The sequence below is a fragment of the Halyomorpha halys genome, unplaced genomic scaffold (genome assembly GCF_000696795.3).
Source record: "Halyomorpha halys isolate HHAL.00 unplaced genomic scaffold, Hhal_1.1 Scaffold91.1, whole genome shotgun sequence".
In the NCBI taxonomy this organism is placed as follows: domain Eukaryota; kingdom Metazoa; phylum Arthropoda; class Insecta; order Hemiptera; family Pentatomidae; genus Halyomorpha; species Halyomorpha halys.
The window spans coordinates 2,462,036-2,468,035 of NW_027110755.1; the positions used below are offsets into that span (position 1 = coordinate 2,462,036).

General features: G+C 31.1%; 1 long non-coding RNA gene across 1 annotated transcript in view; it reads left to right on the top strand.

Annotated features, from left to right (window-relative positions):
- LOC106677196 (uncharacterized) overlaps positions 1 to 4,116 on the top strand; it is a 41,810-nt gene extending 37,694 nt beyond the window's left edge. Inside the window, exon 7 of the long non-coding RNA XR_001342559.2 lies at positions 3,947 to 4,116. This is a non-coding gene — a long non-coding RNA (uncharacterized lncRNA). The remainder of the gene's footprint in view (positions 1 to 3,946) is intronic.
- The last annotated feature ends 1,884 nt before the right edge of the window (positions 4,117 to 6,000 follow it).

Consider the following 6,000-nt stretch of genomic DNA (forward strand, 5'->3'; position numbering starts at 1 on the left):
AATATTTCATGAACTTGTTGAACGGCCTCACATCTTTCATGATCCCATTTTAAGCCTGGTTCCCGTGAATTTTTAACTCTCTCTCGACGGTTATTTAGCGAAACTGGCAACTGAGGGAAGAGCCGTCCCTCTTCAGATCCCTCATCTATTTATAAAGAGATCCTTTTATTTTCTTCCTTAAACTCTTTTGAAACTCACCTTAAATCCGTTTAAACTTCCTTTAGTTTTCTTCTTCGCTTCTCTTTATATCTTTAGTCAATTTTAATAATTGCAAAACTCATATTTCATTGATGCGTATATATTAACTGGAAGGATTTATTTGTGATTTAATATCTTCTCCGGGTCACACTATTTGGAACTGTATTATTTGATTTTATTTATTTAAAAAAAAAATTAAAGAGGAACTCTCAATTAAAAAAAAATAATTTTTTTTTTACATATATATATTTTTTTAACAATTCAGTCAAATATAATTTAATTGCAAAAAATTAAAATACAACTTTTGATGGGTCGTTGATTCAGTACTTGGTAAGTAAATACAGTTTCTAGACCAACGGTTGTGTAAGAAGATTATTTGGTCAAGATCACACTCAACCGCATCTCTCTAATTAAGAGTTCCTTCCCACTCTATGGAGATGGATGTGCCCAAACTATGAAAAGTCCGGAATTCACATCGTCGTCCCTAAGTTGATTTAAAGAAATAAATAATCATCAATCAAGTCAAATTAGATTTTATATTAAAATGTATTATGAGACACTTTATTTATTTATTTACCTTTTAAAACCTTTAAGCTAACATTATAAGATTAGTTGAGGTAACAATAAATTCTCCAAAAATATGTGCTACCGAATCATTTACGTGGCCCATCCTTAGCCAACCTATAGGTATAAAATATATCTCAATTTTTTTCTTTGCCTAATTTACCTTGGAATGAATATGTTGTTTTCAAAAAAAGGTTGTTGTATATATTATCCCAACATTTTAAAATAGGTCTTTTTTGAATTCTCAGTCTTATGGTACGAGGCCCCTCTAGTAGTGTATGTATATGCAGATAATCAAAGTGCTCCGGGTCTCTCATTTTAATCTAATAATGTATAGGAGTTTGCTGTTACCAACTAATTTATCAAAGATTTTTGATCATTTGACGATCCCATATCAACAGAATTAGGTCCTCTAATCCTCGAAAAATAAAAATGTTAACAAATTACATACATACTAATGTGACCATTAGAACATTTGTTATAAGGCAAACCTAATATTATTATAGTAAAAAGACAAGACAAGGACTTAAAATTAAAAAAAAAACTATTTTTTTTTTTATTTAAGAAATCTAATAAATATAGTGTTACAGTAGACCGTAACTTTACAGTATTCATTTGCTTTACATAAAAAAACTATTATCAAACCTAATTTTTCATCTGACCACTAAGAACTTTTTTGTGGATAGAAACTCTTATCGACAATTAGACTTTACTATATGACGTGGGGAATTGATAAGTAGTGAATAATAAAAACAATTTACAAAAAAGTTGATGGAGCCGGTTTCCAAACTAATTGACTCATTTGTTTTATTGAATTCAGGCGTTTGCTGTCGTTAAGTAGATGGGTATTTGTCTGTCTCGGCTCTGTTGCATTGCTGTCAATTAGTATGAATTTATGTAGGAAACTTCTCGTCTCTCCGTGTCCCATTAATAATTTAGTTAGTCAGTACATCGGTGTTGGTGATTTGTGTTTCATTTACTGCGTATGGTAGTAAGGTAAATACTTGAGGCGTCAGAGCATTTAATAGGATATCATGCTATGAAACTTGAAACATTTCAAAATTAATTTTTATATGTAATTGAGACTGAATCATTTTTTTGTCAATTTATTCTATTTCTTTGCAGGAACATTAGGATCCATGTGAATGTTTTTTTTAAGTCTAATTCATAGCAAGTCACGGTCATATCACCTAATAATGTTATATCACACCCGTTATTGATTAGGAAGCAGTTTATCATTTCTCTGTTATTTATGGTTTCTCAAATGATTTTGAGGTTTAAAATAAATTTAATTATTATTATTTTTCTAAATACAGTTTGGCTGAATAATGTAGAAACTCTGTTGTGCTGAATTATATGAAATTACAACATTATCGACGATATAGACATGAACTCGAAGATGATAATGGGATCTCAAATATAATTATAAGAGAAAAAAATTGAATATCAGTTTAAGAGGGATCAAAGAACAATATAACTGAAATAATAGCAAGTGTGAAGAGATTCCGATTTTTAAAGAAACTATTTGGTTTTAACTATTTAAAAAACTTAATGTCGGTTTAACTTACTGATGTTTTGCAGCTTAGACCAGTGGAAACTGCAATTATACTTATGGGAAGATGGTCCGGGTGGTGGTCAAGGAAGTTACACAACTAGCAGACAAAATTATTTATCGGTAACCAGCGTTTCGTCCCACTCTGCAGGGTTTCGTCAGGGCTGACCCCAGAAAGGAGGGTCAGTGCTGGTTCTCTCTCCTTTCTGGGGTCAGCCCTGACGAAGCCTTCTAAAGTGGAGCGAAACGCTGGTAATAATAAATAGTTTTTCCAATATTTTTGTACTATTATTGGACGTTCGTAGCTGAGGAAGCTTAGCGACTGCCTCACGACTGTAGCGACGCCGGTTCCCGCCGCCTAAAAGGTCGACTAATATATCGATGGTGGTCTCGAAATAAAAACTTTTTCAACCCACCACCTTGGTTAGAATAGGTTGGTTACTTCTAGGTAACTCACTCCCCCCGTATGTCAGACCGCCACCCGGTCTTCATACAATCATCTCATACGGTCACCTAATAATCTTCAAATATGGAATTCCACTATTTTACATGGAATTAAGATCATGGTCAACGGTGTCTGCCACTGTATAAGACAAACAGGATTTGAACCCGAAAATTTTAGGTCTTAGGTTTTGCAAAAACTAAAAATAAACATGGAACGGATAAGTCAAACTTCGATATATTAATAAATACTAATAAATAAAAATAATATTTAAAATGTACCAATATCAGGAATATCAAATGTACCAGGACGGAAGTAAATTAATTAATTGAATGGGAAATGATCAAGCTCATGATTTACTCTTTCCTTGTATTGTATTGTCAAAAATCCCTTTATTAAACTGCCTCTCCAGGAATCTATCATGTTACCATTTAAATGAATTAGTTTCAAAATTTCAACGAAATACTTATTGCACTAAGAAATTTTTGTTTTAGATATGCACATGTGATATATAAAATTAAAACAATATTACAAAAATTAAATTTTTATTTCATCATATTGATACAAGCAATTTTTTCATAAATTAAATTATCATACTTATTTATAGAATATTATTTTGAAGAGTTACGATAGTCTATTACATATTACAGAAATATGAATACTCCTAATAAAAGGTGCGATATCGCTATCGCTATACCCATACTATCTTTCATGCCCAAGCCCAAATCTACATGATCAGTCTTGACCCAATCCGCCCACCTACGCTTCTGTATTTTCCTCGGACGTCAACACGTAGATTTAGTGTTTATAATCATTTTAAGGATGCATTGGTTGCTAATACTGACAAAATTACACGATACTATGTTATCACCTGAATTAAATTTAGGGAGCTCAGTTCCCATTTCAATTCTACAATTCTAGCGTTGTATAATCTTCAATATTCTCAGATTCAGTTGAATCATCCTTTTTCGCAATCCTTTATTCTCAAAAACCTCAAAGTGCTGTTCCTTAATTTTACTACTTGATAATGTTCTTACTTAATTTTAAAGTAGTATTGAGAATAATTGTATTACTTATTTCCTAATATTTATGTATATTAATACGTTTAAACACACATTAGTTACTCATTTATAAAGTGATTATGAATAAAATATTAGTTTAATGATTTTTCAAACTAGTGGAACCCACAGAACCTGAGAGTGACTAATTTGGCTGGGCCTTAAATGAACATGCATCATTGACCTGGAGGAAGGATGATTGTATAACCCCACCGGGTTGTGCTCTATAATACATATCCTATCTGACTGTCTGTCACTTTCTGCTCTGTGTTAGTGTCCCCGCTCAGCTGAAGAGTTGGTATTCCGGTGTATAATTAAGTATCTATACTCAAACATTGTATCAATTATTCGGTACAACGTTTGGATAGCAAAGTATTTATAAAAGTTTTCTAAATTTAATGAAACATCTATCGGATATATGGATGACGATTTTTTTTTTGTTTGTTTAGTTGCAAAAAAAAAGTAATTAGAAAAAAAATGTATGTCTTATTTAAATTAACCACATTTCTCTTGTCAAAGCCTTCATTCTATTATCTCCTGAGATGACCACATTGGTGGCCGAGGAAGTTGATGCTGGGTTTCCAAGGTGCAACGAACGGTGAACCCACGGAATGAATCTTGACGTTTTCAGTCTGCTATCCAATGGTTGGTAACCTGAAAGAAAGCCACCTCCTGTGCTAAGCTTAGGGACGAATAAAAGTTATTATATTTTTTAACCAATCAAAGCATTTCGAAATTTCTTAACGTGGTATTAATGAGTCCGCTAAATTGACCGGGTTCATTTTGCAATATCTTCCAGGAGCTCAGAAGAACCATTTTAAACACTGATAATAAAATACTGATGTTGCTAATTTTATTTAGCCAATATATAATTAATGGTACAAAATTTTAACATTTGATAAGTTATTTACAAAACAAAACTGGAGGTGACTGAGTTTTTAACCAAAACATTGGACATAAAACCAAGAAAGTTATTCTTTGAGGTTGGTTTTAAATAAGTTAAAGATATTTTAATTAATAGATTCCTATTTTCATAGCACCTGCTTGACTTTTCAGTAGCATTTCTTTAATTTGCAATTCCCATATTTTCATCTTATTTTTCGTTATTGTTGATTGCACATTCTGAGAGACTCTATTTTTCATTTTCTTATGATTCAAGACAATTGCCTAATATTTTATTTTATCTATTAGCAGATTAAACAAGACCCTGGTATCATTTTCTAAGGTTTATTATAACAACTTTTTACTAGGTTTTTTTTATCATGTTTTCCTCAAAGAGAGGCAATACATTATGTGAAATATTTTTTAAATCGAATAATAATTTTATTATAGGTTAAGCATTCAAGACTCTAAATTGAAATAAATTCTTTAGTTGGATATGGTAGTCTATTATCAATACCAATTGCACCAAGATATCAGTAATGAATCCAATTGATGCGCTTACTGCTTCACTAATGTTGTTCAATATCTGTTACTAATTCAAAATCCGATCCATTCCTAACGATGTACATTACTGGAGGCCTCGTTAAACAATAAATAATTATCAATTGGCACTAATAGTGTTTATGTTGTCGAAATCAGTATTGTTTGTGAAAGTGGGTATATTTCATTGTTTTAATTGATTGACTGGAAATTTCATTTAATAATAAAAGTGAACACTTTAATTTGAAACATGGGTGAAGAAAAAAGTTTCTTATCAATGTCTGATAATCTCGAGGTAATAAATTAATATTTGTGAAAATTGTATATAGCTGGTTGGGGAGAAAATTGGTAAATATTAGTTTTTAATAGGTTGGTGTGTTTTTGAGAGTATACTAGACTTCTCAAAAAATGTGTCTTGAAAATTGATGGGCCTCTTGGAGAATGAAGAGTGTATACAAACAAAATGTTTTTCCTTCAAGGGTTTTGGAAAAATATCATGTAAATTAAAGATAGATTTTGAAAAATTAAATAAGATTGTTTTAAAACTAAAAAAAAAAAAATTGTAATGTTTTAATGTTATTGATGATATGCTTTGAGATTCTCTCGCCTATACAGAATATTTTATATGGCAAAATCTAGAAAAAAAATTTTAATTTTGCAATTTAAAATTGAAGCTTTTTTCATGGAAGATTCTCAAGAGATTTTTGAGACTCTCTCTCTCTCTCTCTCTCTCTCTCTCTCTCTCTCTCTCTCTCTCTCTCTCT